Below are 16,164 nucleotides of genomic sequence, written 5' to 3'. Positions count from 1 at the left end.
TTTGTTATGATCCACATAATCAAATGCTTTTGCACAGTCAATAAAACATAAGTAAACATCTTTGTGGTATTCTTTGCTTTGAGCCAAGATCCGTCTGCCATCAGCTATGATATCCCTCATTCCATGTCCTCTTCTGAATCCAGCCTGCATTTCTGGCAGTTCTCTGTCAATATACTGCTGCAGCTGTTTTTGAATTATCTGCAGTTAGATTTTACTTGCATGTGATATTAATGATATTGTTCAATAATTTCCATGTTCTGTGGGATCACCTTTCTTTGGAATGAGTACATTCCCTCTCCCTAGCTCCAATATATTTGAAAAACAACAGCTGCACTACTATGAGAGCTGTGAAACCCAGAAGATTAGCAGCAATTTGAGGAGGCACAAGGAGTCTGGAGCTCTCCAAATACCCCATCCCCAGAGAACTATCACTATTTGACTTGTCTGGAAGCATGCTGAAAGTTCAGCTCTTGGGGCTTGTCTGTATTTCCCCTGACTCAAGGCTCACTCTGTCCTACCCCCAGGGCATTTATCAAGAATAATCAGCAGCAATTGTCTAGCACTGCAGCTGCCTGAGATGACATTACTATTTGGGGCTATTCATGAAGTTGACCATAAAACTCAAAAAAGAAAAGAATTATGGAATAAGATGTTCATCAGGGCTTTGTAAGATTCTGTTGTATTCCTGGGCATCTAGATGGCCACCTGCATATGTAAGGCATGCCCAGGAAAGACCTGGAAAGGTCCCAGTATCTTAACTCTGACTGATATTGAGGCTCTGTGAAAGTAGGACGTGAAGGTTAAGGCAGAGTTTCAAATTTCATGTTGGACAAAGGATATAAACTTTAGAGAATTAGTGCAAGGCCTGAGACAAACAAAGAACAAATACAACCACATCAACAACAAAAAATCCCAGGGAGGAAGACAAATCTGATTTTCACAGTTGCAACATTATATTATTTTGAATGTCCAGTTGTAAAGAAAAATTACAAGACATACAGGAAAGTATCACCCATACACTAGAAAAAAAGCAGCAATAGAAACTATACCTGGGGAAGCCCAGACATTGAACATACTAGACAAAGACTTTAAATCAGCTGTTACAAATATGTTCAAAGAATTAAAGGAAACCATGTCTAAAAAATTAAGAGGACGTGTGAGAACAATAGCTCACTAAATAGAAAATACAAATAAAGAGATTGAAATTATAAGAAAGTCTGAACCTGAAAAGTTAATAATGGAAATGAAAAATTCAATAGAGGGGCTTAACAATAGATTTGAATTAGTGGAAGAAAGAATCAGGGACCTTAAAGGTTTAATTTAGATTATCTAGTCTGAAGAAAAGGAGCTCTGGTGATGCAGGGGTTAAAGCATTTGGCTGCTAACCAAAAGGTTGACAGTTTGAACCCACCACCCATTCCATGGGAGATAGATGAGGCAGTTTACTTTGGTAAAGATTTAAAACCTTGGAAACCCTATGAGGCATTTCTACTCTGTCCTATAGGGTTGCTATGAGTTGGAATTAACTCCATGGCAATGGACTTGGTTTTTTGGTTTCAGTCTGAGAAACAGATAGAGATTAAAGAAAATGAGCCTCAGACCTGTGGAACACTATCAAGGCCACCACATATGCATAATGGGAGTTCAGGAGAAAGAAAGGGGAAGAGAGGGTATTTGAAGCTAACTGTATCAAGCAACATATTAACAGGATTATACACCTTGACTAAGTAGTATTTATCTGAGAAATGTAAGACTGATTTAATATATTGAAATCAAAAGCAAAACACCACATTACTAGAATGAAGGACAAAAACCTCAGATCATTTGAACAGACAATGATTAAGTATTTGAAAAACTCCACCACCCTTTCATGTGAAAAATAATCAACAAATAGGAAAACAGAGAACTTCCTCAACGTGGTAAAAGGCATCTATGAAAAATACAACTAGCATCATACTTCATGATGAAAGACTGAGTGCTGTCCCCTAAGAGCAGAAACAAGACAAAGCTGTTCATTCTCACCAGTTCATTTCAATGTTGTGCTAGAGGTTCTAGGCAGTCCAATTAGGCAAGGTGTCATAACAGGCAACCATATGGAAAAGGAAGTAAAACTATATCACTTCACAGGTAACATGATTTTTTATATGGAAAACCCTACGGAATGCAAACACACACACACACACACACACACACAAGCCTATTCGAACTAATAAACAAGTTCAGCAAAGTTGCAGATCATTATACAAAAATTAACATTTTTATATACTAGAAACAATAATCCAAAAATGAAATGAAAAAAACAGTTACATCTACAACAGTGGGCAGCATTTCATTTCACTGCATGTGGGGTCTCTGTGAGTGAGGCCCACTTTGCAGCAGTGATAGTGGCAGCAGCCAAGGACATCAGGCCTGACAGCCATATTGTTTCCAGGGAGCCTCTTTCAAAGCCGTAGGGAAAGGTCAGGCACACTCAGATACCATTGCCACCAAGCAGTAAGGACAACCCCCTACAGTGCACGCCCAGCCCTGGATGGGTGGTCCTGAACACCATCTCTTAATGTAACAGAAGAGATGCAAAACTTATATACCAAAAACAAAAAAATATTACTGAAAGAAAATCTAAACAAATGGAAACAAATCCCATACTCATGGAGTCTAAGACTTAGAATTGTTAACATGGCAACTGTTACATATTGAACTGTGTCCCCCAAAAATAATTGTCAGTGCTAACCTAGCTGTGATTATAATCCCATTTGGGAATGGGTGGTCTTTTGTTATATTAATGAAATAAGATTAGTGTCAGCTGTGTCTTGAGTCAATCTCCTTTGAGATATGTTGTTGTTGTTGTTATGAGCTGTCGAGTCCACCCGACTGATTCATAGCCCTGACTCATAGCGACCCCTCCTTGGGTTTCCCAGGCAGTATCACTACTGAAGTAGATTGCCCAACCTTCCTTCCAGGAGTGGCTGGTGTGTTTGAACAGCCAGCCTTCTGGTTAGCAGTCAAGTGCCTCAGGCACTATGCTACCAGACTTCCTCCTTTGAGATATAGAAGAGATTAAACAATCAGGCAGAGAAGCAGAGATGAGGCAAGAGATAGCACGTCACATGAAGATGACTCAGAAGCAGGAGCTCAGAAGAGACAAGGACCTTTCTCCAGAGTCAACAGAAAACCTTCCCCTAGCACTTGCCTGCTAACCAGACGGCTGGCGGTTCAAACCCACCAGCCACTCCTCGGAAGGAAGGTTGGGCAATCCTACTTCCGTAGTGATACTGCCTTGGAAACCCAAGGAGGGGTCGCTATGAGTCGGGGCCGACTCGACGGCACATAACAACAACAACAACAGAGCACACTCTAAATTTGGACTTCTAGCCACTCCTCAGAAGGAAGCTTGGGCAATCTACTTCCAGTAGTGATACCACCTCAGAAGCCCAAGGAGGGGTCGCTATGAGTTGGATCCGACTCGATGGCAATGAGTTTGGTTTTGGTTTGGAGAGATTGGTGGAATAAAATGGAGAGTTGGGATATAAATCCTTACATTCATCATCAATTAATTGTTGATCATGGTGAAAAGACAATTCAATGGGAGACCAACTAGTCTTTTCAACAAAAAGTGCTGGAACAACTAAATATATATATGCAAAAGAATGAAGTTGGACCCTTACTTCACACTACGTACAAAAACTAACTCAAAATGGATCAGAAGCTTAAACTAAGAGTTAAAAACATTAAAAAGAATATATAGGAGTAAAAATTTGTGACTTTAAATTAAGAAATGATTTCTTAGGTATAACACCAAAAGTATAGGTAATAAAAGAAAAAAAAATAGATAAATTGGACCTTATCAAAATTTAAAACTTTTATGCTTCAAAGGACACCATGAAGAAGGTGAAAAGATAACCCATAAAGGAGATTTTCAAATATTTGCAAAACCTACTTCTGATAGGAACTTGTATCCAGTATGCATAAAGAATTTTCATGACTCAACAATTAAAAGACAAATAATTTTAAAAATCGGTAATGGATTTTAATAGACATGTCTCTGAAAAAGATACAAAGGGCCAATAAGCCCATGAAAAGATGATCAACATCATTAGTCATTAGGGAAATGTAGGTCAAAACCACAATGAGATACCTCACTAGAATGGCTATAATCAAAAAGAAAGATAATAATAAGTGTTGCCAAGGATGTGGGGATATGGAACTCTCATACACTGTTGGTGGGAATGCAAAATAGTGCAGCCACTTTTGAAAACAGGTTGGCAGTTCCTCAAAAAGTTAAACAGAGTTTCCATATGTTTCAGCTACTCCACTCCTAGGTCCATACACTAAGAGTATTGAAACAAATGTCCACATGAAAATTCATACATAAATGTGCATAGAAGCATTATTCACAATAGCCACAATGTTGAAAGAACCCAAATGTCCATCACCTGGGTTAATAAAATGTGCTGTATCCACACAGTGGAATATTACTCAGCCATCAAAAGCAATGAAGGGCTGATGCAATGAAGGGCATGATACAAGACAGTGAACTTGAAAAGCATGCAAGTGAAAGAAGTCAAATAGAAAAGGCCATCTATTGTATGATTCCATTCATATGAAATGTCCACAACAGGCAAATCCATAGACAGAATATAGATTAGTGGTTGTCATGGGCAAGGGTGGGAATCATGGAGTGACTGCTAATGGATATGAAATTTCCTATGAGGGTGATGAAAATGTTCTGGAATTAGTGATGTGGTTTCACAACTTTGTGACTATACTAAAAACTATTGAATAATACTCTTAAAACGAGTGAAGTTTATTGTATGGAGCTAGTCTCCTACTTGGGATCTCTGGTAGCATAGTGCCTAAGGCACTTGACTGCTAACCAGAAGGCTGGTGGTTCAAACCCACCAGCCACTCCTCGGAAGGAAGGTCGGGCAATCTACTTCCATAGTGATACTGCCTCAGAAACCCAAGGAGGGGTCACTATGAGTCAGGTCTGACTCAATGGCATATAACAACAACAACAACAATCTCCTACTTACACTGGGGTTCCATTCCAACAACTCAGTAGTAAGTTGATTCTGACAAAAGTCAAGTATCTCACTTTTTATTTCTTTTTTAGTTTTCATTATTATTTCCACAATAATGACAACTGAAATGGAAATAATTAAAATGATCATTTTCTTTAAAAAGAAAATCTGGTCTTGTCATTTGGATTTTATACTCAATGAAAAAGCCAAAGTCCTCATCCTCACCCCATCCCATGAGGCTTCAGACAACATGCCCCTTCACCTCTCTAACCTTGTCTCCTCTCACTCAGCCCATAGCTCTCTCACCCCGCCGCACTGGCCTCTCTTCAGTTCTCATTTCAGGCTTTATCATCTGCCGTTTCCTCTGTCTGGAGTGCTTTCCCCCCAGGTCTCCCCACGGCAATTGAATACACACACACACACATATATACCTACCTGCATCCAGAGTCCCTGCGTGGTGCAAATGGTTATTAAGAGCTTCAGATGAGTTTGAAATGGTTCAGTCGTGGCCAACGGAAACAAAGGCAGTGTGTGTGTTGCATAGCAACCAAATCGCTTGTGCAACGGATTTTGACCTGAGGAAGAGAACAAGCCGCGGTGTCCCACTCAAAGATGGCGGTGCCTATTGCCAGGACTGTGGAGAGAGATGCACATGCAAAGCAGTATGGGCGGCTGCCATCTTTGAGCAGGGCAACAGCCTGTTTCCTACTCGGGTCAAAATCTAACATACAAAAGATTTGGTTGCTATGCAATGTACATGTACTTCTTTCCCTGAGCCCTGACTGAACTGTTTAGAAAGAGTTGAAAGCCTGTGATTAACACAGTCAGCTGATGTATTAAGAATGGAGGTTAGAGTCTACCCAGAGGCCACCAAAGGAGGTCTATCTAGCCTCTGCTTCTGAAAAATCAACCAATGGAACCCTTAGTGGCCGCCATGAGTCAGAAAGGTCTCAGTGGCAAACTGGTGATGATGATGGTAACAAACATACCACATGTTCTGGTTACCTAGTGCCACTCAGACAAGAAATATACCACAAATTGGGTTGCCTTCGGCATTAATCGGCAGAAGCGGGGAGACCAAGGAAATGGAAGCAGAGCTGCCTCAGCCTTAAGGTAGGACCATGGACTTTGGGGGTGGAATGACGACAGCGCCTAGGTTTCAGAGCCAGGACTTCACCAACTTGGTTCTGGAGTGTGGGGCTGCTTGTTCATGTGACCCAGAGGGATGGAGCCATAGCCGCTGCCCAAGAGTGAGGGGGCGGGGCTGCCATGCCCAAGAGGGAGAGGAACGGGCCCGCCAGGCCAAGTGGGTGAGGTCTCCATTTAGAGGAACTAGGGCACTGGAGCCACCCAGTGGAGGAGATCTGTACAGATGCCAAGTTGACGAGGGTTGAAATTGTGGTAGTTATGTTTGTGTGTCAACTTGGCTGGGCCTGGTTGAGTGGCTGGGCAGCTGGTGGTAGTTAATCCCCATGAGGAGAATGACAATCAGTTCCATGGTGGGATCTACCACGAGCAGCTGGGTAGCTGCCTTTGGGATGTGGTCTGCTTCCTATATTTAAGGAGAAGCCTTGGGAATGGTCTCTAGCCTATGGCACGTTTGGACCCTGCATATAGCCGTGTCATTGCTCAGCAGCCTGCTATGCTCTGCCGACCTTGAGACTTACCATGGACTTAGTTTAATGGCCTGCCATGTGGATTGGTAACATCGGGACTGTGCGTTTTTACTTGTCAACCTTGGGGCTTCTCAGCCTCAGCAGCCAGCAGCTGTCTGAGTGAAGAAATGCCTCTAGCTCCAGTGGGCCGGGAGCAGGAGGCAGAGCTGGACCCCAAGGTTGAGGGGCTTTCACCCAGCCCCTAGAGCCTGGCACTTCGAACTTGAACTTAAAGCCTCCAAATTGTAAGAATAAACTCCTGTTTGTTAAGGCATCCCATTGGTGGTATGTTTCCTGTCAGAGTGGCACTTGTTGTTGTTGTTGTTATGTGCCGTCGAGTCAGCCCTGACTCATAGCGACCCCTCCTTGGGTTTCCGAGGCAGTATCACTACGGAAGTAGGATTGCCCAACCTTCCTTCCGAGGAGTGGCTGGTGGGTTTGAACCGCCAGCCTTCTGGTTAGCAGTCAAGTGCCTTAGCCACTATGCTACCAGAGCTCCCACTAGGTAACCAGAATACCACATACAGATAGATGCTAGACTTACTATCAACTAGGAAAATGCGAATTAAAACCAGTTTTTACCCCTTAGATTGACAAACATAAAAAATATTTGCAGTGTTTTTTATGTTGGGAAATAGATATTTCTATATAAGAAGGCTGAAAATTAAAATAGTTACAGACACTAATGAAGGAAAATTTGGTGCAATCTTTCAAAATACAAAAAAATGTACACATGGAATTATTTGGGGAATCCATAGGAGCTCCAATGGCCTAGTGCCTAATGCATTTGGCTGCTAACCAGAAGGATGGCGGTTCAAACCCACCAGCCACTCCTCGGAAGGAAGATGGGGCAATCTACTTCCATAGAGATGGCTCCTCGGAAACTCAAGGAGTGATCCTTATGAGTTGAATCAATTCTACAGGCAGTGAGCTTGCTTTTTGGTATAACAAAAAGATAACTGAAACACCCTTATATGTTTCAAAGAAATTATAATGGAAATTAGAGACTATTTAAAGCTCTACAGTGCAGCTAAATCAGCATTGGAGAAAGAAATTAATTACCTCACGTGTTTACTGTGTTTTTTACAAATAGCACGTCCACATCAATAACATGCATATGTATATGTATATGTTGTTGTTGTTATGTGCTGTCGAGTCAGACCTGACTCATAGTGACCCCTCCTTGGGTTTCTGAGGTGGTATCACTATGGAAGTAGATTGCCCAGTCTTCCTTCCAAGGAGTGGCTGGTGGGTTTGAACTGCCAGCCTTCTGGTTAGCAGTCAAATGCTTTAGGCACTATGCTACCAGAGCTCCTGCATACATATATAACAGGGGGAAATGATGAAATTATGTGAAAAAAGTGCTGGCAGAGCATGCCAAGCATACACCCCATGCACATCTCGTGACATTTCCAGAAGTGAATTTTGGTGGAATTCCTTGTAGCTGATCTGTGCCCAGATATGTCTTCCCCCAGAGAAGGCAGAGGGTCAGGTAGAGAGCTGTGCATGGGGCTGCCACAGCCCAAGCATGGGCTGGTCCTGTGGTGGTCAGGGGCCATGCATGACCAAGTCCCATGGTGCCTCATGTGAAGCCAGGTGGCAGAGTGGCACAGGTGCGAGCGCACACTGCTCTGGCCTCACAGGCTCCCCAGGTGGCTAGTTGGACCCATCTCATCTGAGCCAGGGATGCACAATCTCTCGCATACCCGGCCCATGGCATCCACATGGATGGAAGATTCAAACGGCCCAAGCATGGCAGCCAGCCAGCGCACACCAGATACAGCTGCCTCACACCGGCCTTGCCTGCCTGAGTGGTATCTCTGTCCCTGCAGACCTGTACATCTCCTGAACTGGGGCCGGCTGCCCCAGCAAGGGCTGCTTCCAGGGTGGAAAAAGTTATTTCTTCCTGCGTTGGAGACAGTGGTTTGCAGGGCAGAGAAGGAATCCTATAAGGAGAGGGGCTGCTTTAGAAACTCGAGGGCAGGCTGGTGGTGAGGGTCTGCTGCTGGGAGCAAACCTCTACATCCGCAGGCACCAAGATGAAGATGTAACATTAAATCCGTCAGAAAGGAAAGAAAATGGACATTGAAGTCAGCGGCATGTAAAAATATGTATTGCTATAGTGCGTCTATGACAGTGAGCAGGCAGTTGTGCAATATGCAAAAACATAAAATTGTGTGTTCCTTGTGTAAAAATACAGTGTACTGGCAAAAAGGAAGGCTTCAGATTAATGAACTCATCTAATTTTAAAAGTTTTAAAAATGAACAGCAGAATAAATCCAAAGAAAAAGGACATAATAATAGAATAATTAATGAAATAAAATGTACTCATTCTTTGAGACAATATTTTCAGGTATTTCTCTTTCAGAGGTATTGAAATATGTGGAAAATAATGTATAGTCCATTCTCATCATTCGTGGTAGTTACAGTCTGTAAAGTTGCCTCGAACACTGAATTAGGGAATATTGAAATCCAAGGAGGGGTCACTGTGAGTCGGACCTGACTCGGTGGCAGTGAGGTGGGTTTTTTTTTTTTTTTTTGGCTTGTAGAAGAATTACACAGTTAAGTTTCTATGCTTTTAGATTCTTGTGATTTTCATCAACCAATCAGTACACAATTTGTTTTATGTGTGTTTCTGTATAAAGGCACTTTATTTAATATATATTTCTTAAAATGATTAATTTTATGCAGTATTTTTCTTTAACATTTTCTGGACCCCGGATAACATGACTGTAAATTTCTTTGCTTTTCAGCCTCACAACAATGCTGTCCACTCTACTTTTTTAATTGGTCATCATCTTATGAACCCACAAATTTAGTCCCGTTTTCATCTTTCCTATAGCTTCATCACACATTATAAATAGTACTTTAGCACTTTCCGGAGCAGCCTCATGTGCAGATTAACAAATGTCCTGTTCTTTTGTCTGGATGTTCGTATTGTTGATCCTTAGCATTGAAGTCACAGCCAGCACACCTGAACCAAGCTGGTCTGGCACACATATCCCTCCCTGAGACACATCACCTCCTTGTTGCACTTAGGAACCCTACACATGACTTCAGCACTATACTTGGCGACCATTTTAAATACTGAAATCACAAATAACAAATACAAAAGCGTGGCACCAAACAGACCACGAAAAGGACACTTGTTTACAGTCTGAGAGCTAAAACAAGAGGGTAGAGTGTTCCCTTGCTCCACCTCAGCTGGGAACCTATCTGTCAGGTGACTCAAGATTTTCACTGCTTTTCTCAAGTCTGTAAATGACCGCCAAAGCGCTGTGAGCTTTGATTTGGGGGTTATAAATAAAGCAAAAATCCTCACAACTGGGCAAATAAGTAACATCATGACAAACAGAGAAAAGATTGAAGTTGTCAAGAATTTCATTTTACTTGGATCCACAATCAATGTCCCTGGAAGCAGCTGTCAAGAAATCAAATGACATATTGCATTGAGCAAATCTGCTGCGAAAGACCTCTTAAATGTGTTAAATACATACCCAATAATGCATTATCAGTAACAGCAAACACTAATCTATGGAGGGATACATGGGGAGACAGGTATGGATGGGGAAATGGGAATAAACCCACCACCTTACATAGGTTTGGCAGATGATATTCCTACATATGTATTTGTATGTGCTACAAAAATGTCCATGTTGTTGTTGTTGTTGTTATGTGCCATCGAGTCGGACCTGACTCATAGCAATCCCTCCTTGGGTTTCCGAGGCAGTATCACTATGGAAGTAGATTGCCCCATGTTACTTCCAAGGTAGGTTTGAACCGCCAGCCTTCTGGTTAGCAGTCAAGTGCCTTAGGCACTATGCTACCAGAGCTCCCAAAAATGTCCATATGCAGTTTAAACATAACAGGAGGCAAAGTTAAGAAAATTTCTTAGCAAGAAATAAGCACCTGGAGGGAATAAGTTGCAGGAGCCGTCAAGCTCAAATAATAATAATAAAGTGTTGAAAAGGAAAGACCTCACTTTGAGGACTAAGGTGCGCTTGCCCCAAGTCATGATATTTTCAATAGCCTCATAAGCATGCAAAAGCTAGAATGAATAAGGAGGACTGAAGAAGAATTGATGCCTTTGAATTATGGTATTGGTGAAGAATATGACTGCCATTGAATATGGACTGCCAGAAGAACAAACAAATCTGTTTTGGAAGAAGTACAGCCCAAATGCTCCTTAGGACGGTGAGAGTTTGTCTCATGTACTTTGGACATGTTATCCAGAGAGAGAGTCCTTGGAGAAGGACACCTGACTTGGTAAAGTAGAACCAAACAACAAACCTAACTCACTGCCATCAAGTTGATTCCAACTCATAGCGACCCCCTTTGGGTTTCCAAGGTGGTAAATCTTTATGGAAGTAGATTGCCCAGTCTTCCTTCCATGGAGTGGCTGGTGGGTTTGAACCACCAACCTTCTGGTTAGCAGTCAAATGCTTTAGGCACTACGCCACCAGAGCTCCCTTGGTAAAGTAGAGGGTAGGGTTTAAAGAACAGAAATTTATTTTCTCACAGTTCTGGAGGCCAGAAATCTGAAGTCAGGGCATAGGCAGGACTCTACCCTCTCTGTTGGTTCTGGGGGAAAATGGTTCCTGGACTCTGTCTTCCCTGTCTCCATGTTACTTCTTTCTGGGGCTTTGAGAGAGAGCTGCTCAATGCCTCTCTCCTAGCTCCTAGTGGCTGCCATAAACTTTGGCATTTCTTTTCTGCTTGTAGATGTAGCTTTATATAGTATAGTCCCTATTTTGGTGTCTCTTTTCCCCTTTTCTAGAATACCACTCAGAAGGGATTAGGATTAAAAACAAAAAACAAAATCCCACTGCCATCAAGTTGATTCCAGCTCATAGACATCCCTATCGAGTTTCAGAAGCAGTAAATCTTTATGGAAGTAGATTGCCCCATCTTTCTTCTGTGGAACAGCTGGTGGGTTTCACCCACCCAAATTCTGGTTACCAGTGCAATACCTTAGGCACTGTGCTACCAGAGTTCTTTAGGGATTAGGGTTAGGACTGTTAAATTGAGAAACCGAGGATCAGAAGAAGTGACAAATCTCTCTCAGTTCATAGGAATCTTCGCAAAGGTCACTGACCTTTGTGGAATATATTCAAAAACAGATAAAAGGAACTAATGTGGAGACACAGTGACCATGAAGTCACACACGTCCCCCTTTTTGATAAACTATAAACTAGTTGCAGCAGTACGTTGACAGAGAATGTCCAGAAATGCAAGCTGGATTCAGAGGATGTGGAACAAGGGATGTCATTGCTGATGTCAGATGGATCTTGGCTGAAAGCAAAGAATACTAGAAAGATGTATTCTTGTGTTTTATTGATTATGCAAAAGCACTCAACTGTGTGGATCATAGCAAATTATGGATGATATTGAGAAGAATGGGAATTCCAGAACACTGAATTGTGCTCATGAGGAACCTGTACATAGGCCAGAAGGCTGTCGTTCACACAGAACAAGGAGATACTGCATGGTTTAAAATCAGGAAAGGGATGCATCAGGATTGTATCCTTTCACCATACTTATTCAATCTGTATGCTGAACAAAAACCTGAGAAGCTGGACTATATGAAGAAGAGTGTGCTGTCAGGATTGGAGGAAGACTCATTAACAACCTGCAATATGCAGATGACACAACGTTGCTTGCTGAAAATGAAGATGACTTTAAGCACTTACTGATGAAGATTAAAGACTAAAATCTGTAGTATGGATTACATCTCAACATAAAGAAAAAAAATTCTCACATCTGCACCAATAAACAGTATCACGATGAATGGAGCAACGATTGAAGTTGTCAAGCATTTTGTGTTGGGCTGAGTTCTCTAGAGAAACAAAACCAGTAAATCTTATATATATATAGAGAGAGAGAGAAAAAAAAAGTTTATCTTAGGAAAATGGCTCACACACTTATAGAAGCTGGCAAGTCCAAAGTTCCTGGATCAAACATCAAGCTGGAGGTTTTTCCATGTCAAGCTGGAGGCTTTTCCCAACTCCTGCAACCACAGGGGCTGTGGAGCTCAAGGCTGGCAGGCAGTACACCGGCTGTTGACTCCAACAAATGAAAAATCCAAGATCTCCAGGCCGAACGGTGTACTGTTCACTCACGTACAGTTGTAGGCAGCACCACAGTATTCCGATCCACAGAAGAATGTCTCTCTTCCCAGGATGTCTTTGGATATACTGAAAGCAGGCCACACCCCTAGGGAAACTCCCTTTCAACGGGTTGCCTGCTCAAAACATAATCATCTGATCCCTCATGGGAATAACCACATCACAGCAGCTTAAACCACACAGAATTGTGGTCCAGCCAAGTTGACACACAGCTCTAACTATCACACATTTCTTATTACTTGGTTCCACAATCAACACCAACGGAAACAGCAGTTAAGAAATCAGGCAACATATTGCACTGGGCAAATCTGCCACAAAAGACCTCTTTAAAGTGCTGAAGGGCAAAATGTCTTTTTGAAGACTAAGGTACACCTAACCCAAGGCATGAGAGCCCTGGTGGCATAGTGCCTAAGGCATTTGACTGCTAACCAGAAGGCTGGCGGTTCAAACCCACCAGCCTCTCCTTGGAAGGAAAGTTGGGCAATCTACTTCCATAGTAATACTGCCTCAGAAACCCAAGGAGGGGTCGCTATGAGTCGGATCCGACACAATAGCAGTGGGTTTGGATTGGTTTTCTAACCCAAGCCATGGTATTCTCAATTGCCTCTTATGCATGTGAGAGCTGGACAATGAATAAGGAAGACTGAAGAAGAGTTGATGCCTTTCACTTGTGGTGTTGGTGAAGAATACCAAAAGTACCATGGACTGCCAGAAGAACTAACAAACCTATCCTGGAAGAAATGCAGCCGGAATGCTTCTTGGAAGTGAGAATGGCCAGACTTTGTCTCACCTACTTTGGTCGTATTGTAAGAAGGGACCATTCCTTGGAGAAGGATATCATGCTTGGTAATGTGTAGAGTCAGAAAAGGGGAAGGTCCTCAACGAGATGGATTGACATTGTGCTTGCAACGATGAACTCAGGTATAGCAAAGATTGTGAGGCTGGCACAGGACTGGGCATTGTTTCATTCTCTTGTACGTGGGGTCACAATGAGTCAGAGCTGACTAGATGGCACTTAACAACAACAACATAAACTAGTTCAGCATTTATCTCTTGCAAAGAATTCAACTGTAGGTAATTTCTCTTGCTTCCTGAGAAATGATTCTAAAACCAGAATATCCAGAGTAGTGGAGGTGCCTTTGTTATCTTAAAACGTCCTAACCATCCCTGAGGATTTGTGCCAATGAATGGGGAGCTGGCCAGGCCACAGAGACTTGCTAGTAACCTAATTTCAGGAAAGGGGCATGAGTCAATCAATCATGTTAATATTAGTTAAGTTCAGGAATGCTCTCAAGTGGCGAGGATGGCCAGATTTTTCTCGTATTCTGGACATGTTGACAGAAGGGACCAGTCTGTGGAGAAGGATTCGGAGAAAAAGGGGAGGACCCTCAATGAGATGGATTGACACAGTGGCTGCAATGATGGGTTCAAGTATAGCAGGGATTGTGAGGCTGGTGCAGGACCGGGCAGTGTTTCTTTCTGTTGTACATGGGGTCACTATGAGTTGGGTTGCTATGTGTCAGAATGGACTGGATGGTACCTAACAACAACTATTCCCTTCTTAGAAACTTACTGTGACTGGCCTAAGGTGAGCCTTTGTTTCCTGAGTGGAAAGGTCTCTCTGCATGCCTACAGATTTAACTGCTCAAATAAAATTATCGTCTAGAATTATTTGTGTTTTCATTATTTTGACAGATCCTACTCGGCTCTGTTATGATCTCATTTAACTTATAACAGAAGAAAAAAAGTATTTTCAAACCAGGTCATAATCACAGGGATAGGGGTTAGGATGTCAAAACAGCTTTCTGTCCATAACAGAGTGGTTGTTTTCTGGGAAGGGGATGGGGGTGAGGAGGGAGAGAGACTGTTCACTGCAAACTCTTTTATAGTGTTTGATGTTTGCCATCACGTTACACAATCAAAAGATTTTTTAAAATTAAATTAAATTTGTCTTCAAATAAAAAGGGATGGGCCTCAGGGGCAATGTTATGAAAACATCTTAGCTATATGCAAACACCTTGAGGGAATGAGTCACTGAGCCTGGGGGCTCAGGACCATAGTCTTGGAGGACATCAGTTGGTACAACATAGTCCATAAAGAAAAAGTTCCACATCTTACTCTGATGAGTAGCAACTGGGGTCTTAAAAGCTTGCAAGCGGCCATCTAAGATACAACTATTGGTTTCTCCTCATCCGAAGGAAAGAAGAGTAAAGAAAGTCATAGACACATAGAAACAATTGGTCTAAAGGAGTAATGGGCCACACAACCCCCAGCCTCCACAACCCTGAGAACAGAAGAACTAGATGGTGCCCAGCTACCACTGCTTACCGCTCTGGAAGATTATATTAGACGATCCTGGATGGAGTGGAAAAAGAATGTGGGATAAAACTCAAAATCACAAAAAAGACCTGGCTCGCTGGTGGGATAGAGTAGTAGAACCCCCAAGACTATTGCCGTTAATCACCCTTCAAGCTTGGACCTGAATTCACCCTGAGACTCAACTTTCAGTGAAATAACAGACAGGTCTATAAGGTGAATAAGGAGCTCTGGTGGTGCAGTGCCTAAGGCATTTGACCGTTAACCAGAAGTTTGGCAGTTCAAACCTACCAGCTGCTCCGAGGAAGGAAGATGGGGCAATCTACTTGTGTGAAGAGTTACCTCCTTGGAATCCCAGTGGGGGTCTCTATGAGTCAGAATCTGACGGCAGTGAGTTTATAAGGTGAACAACGCTAGGGAGATAGCACTCTCAGAAAAATCAACTCTTCGCGATCAGAGGGGCGGCATTTGCTCAAGGACTAAGTTCAAGTAAGAAGGATGAATGTAAACAGGAAACGGAGGAAGTTAGGCGAATGATGTGACACCGTGAGGTTACAATCAACGGCATGAACCAAAATGTGTATGAATTGTTGAAAACCGATTTGCTCTGTAAACCTTCATCCAAATCACAATAAAAGTTTTTAAAAAGGGGAAGTGTGAGGCTCTCACCTCCAGATGTGTGTAGCGGGGCTCTGCAGGTGTTTGAGGGTGACTTGGCATGTCCCAGGTGGTCACTGGTGTGAAAGCCTGATCCAAAGAGGCCCTAAGACAGACTTGCATCCAAGGAGAACTGGGGGGTGGCATGTGTGTGTGTGCAGGGGCATAGAAGAATAATGAGCACCCAGGATAATCTCTAAATTGCATCCACCCCCAGCACATAAGGGTAATGTCTAAATTGTGCCCACCCCTAATTTCAAGATAAATAGACATTGATAGCTGCTACCAAGCACTGGAGGCACTCACTCGGTTATGCCAAGAGATTTGGAAGACAGCTACCTGGCCAGCTGACTGGAAGAGATCCATATTTGTACCCATTCCAAAGAAAGG

Source organism: Orycteropus afer, unplaced genomic scaffold, assembly GCF_000298275.1.
Source record: "Orycteropus afer afer isolate SDZICR_OR568_19922 unplaced genomic scaffold, OryAfe1.0 scaffold00507, whole genome shotgun sequence".
NCBI lineage: Eukaryota > Metazoa > Chordata > Mammalia > Tubulidentata > Orycteropodidae > Orycteropus > Orycteropus afer.
This window is presented reverse-complemented; position numbering follows the sequence as displayed.